This window comes from Schistocerca serialis, chromosome 1 (assembly GCF_023864345.2).
Source record: "Schistocerca serialis cubense isolate TAMUIC-IGC-003099 chromosome 1, iqSchSeri2.2, whole genome shotgun sequence".
Taxonomy (NCBI): domain Eukaryota; kingdom Metazoa; phylum Arthropoda; class Insecta; order Orthoptera; family Acrididae; genus Schistocerca; species Schistocerca serialis.
The window spans coordinates 1192781544-1192783097 of NC_064638.1; the positions used below are offsets into that span (position 1 = coordinate 1192781544).

General features: G+C 50.7%; 1 pseudogene; it reads right to left on the reverse strand.

The window, feature by feature from the left end:
* Positions 1–353: 353 nt before the first annotated feature.
* Positions 354–471, reverse strand: LOC126426818 (5S ribosomal RNA; annotated as a pseudogene).
* Between the last annotated feature and the right edge of the window lie 1083 nt (positions 472–1554).

The following is a 1554-nucleotide window of genomic DNA, read 5'->3' on the forward strand; positions in this document are numbered from 1 at the left end:
TCTTTACCAGGGAGCTATCTCTATAATGTTGTATCTATTCTTCTTCTTCTATTCCATTTATATTTGCTTAATCTCTTTCTTCACTATATAGATGCTTAAAAACCCTATAGTCATCATTTGTCTTCCATATATACATGTTCAATGGTGCTTTTACACTCCGTCATCAGGCCACATGTGGCCACGGGGACCATCCGACCGCCGTGTCATCCTCGGTTGAGGATGCAGATAGGAGGGGCGTGTGGTCAGCACACCGCTCTTCCGGTCGGTATGATGGTTTTCTTTGACCGGAGCCGCTACTATTCGGTCGAGTAGCTCCTCAATTGGCATCACGAGGCTGATTGCACCCCGATAAATGGCAACAGCGCATGGCGGCCCGGATGGTCACCCATCCAAGTGCCGGCCACACCCGACAGCGCTTAACTTCGGTGATCTGACGGGAACCGGTGTATCCACTGCGGCAAGGCCGTTGCCCAATGGTGCTTATACACACATCAAAAAAGTGTGGCATCACCCCAGCTCCCAGAACACCTTACGACAGACGTTGACTGTCGGTATTGTATCACAAACACAGTCTCTTTGACTGTTCCGAGATGCCACTAAACCCGCCGGAAGATGTAAACAACCATGCACGAGCAGTGTCTGTTAACGGAGGGGGTCCGACAGCCGATTACTTCCAGTCATTCTACCACGAAGGAGGTACACGGCTCGTGTTGAGTGTAGTTAACCATTTATAGAATGTCAATACCGCAGTTCGATAGCGTCCGCCTTGTTACTTTGTGCCAGGAAGCGCTCTCAACGAGGGAAGTGTCCAGGGGTCTCGGAGTGAACGAAAGTGATGATGTCCGGATATGGAGGAGTTACAGAGAGACAGGCCACCCAAGGGCTACTACTGCAGTGGACGACCGCTACCTACGGATTATAGCTCGGAAGAAAACTGACAGCCGTCGTGTTACGACTCTGACTGTGGGCAATAGGCTGCATGATGTGCAGCTTCACTCACGATGTCCATGGTGAAGTCCATCTTTACAACCACGACACCATGCAGTGCAGTACAGATTGGCCCAACGACATACCGAATGGACCGCTCAGGAGTGCCATCACGTTCTCTTCACTGCGGATTGTCGCAAAAGCCTTCAACCAGACAATCGTCAAAGACGTGTTTGGAGGCAACCCGGTCAGGCTGAATGCCTTAGACACATTGTCCAGTGACTGCAGCAAGGTGGAGGTGCCGTGCTGTTTTGGGGTGGCATTATGTGGGTCCGACCTACGCCTCTGGTGGTCATGGAAGGCGCCGTATCGGCTGTACGATACGTGAATGTCATGTTTCGAACGATAGTGCAACGACATCGGCAACATATTTGCGAGGCGTTCGTCTTCATGGACGACAATTAGCACCCCCATCGAATACATCTTGTGAGTGGCTATCTTCAGGATAACGACATCTCTGGACTGCAGTGGCCAGCATGTTCTCCAGACATGAACCTTATCGAACAGACCTGGGATAGATTGAAATGGGCTGTTTATAGACGATGTGACCCACCAATCATTCTGAGG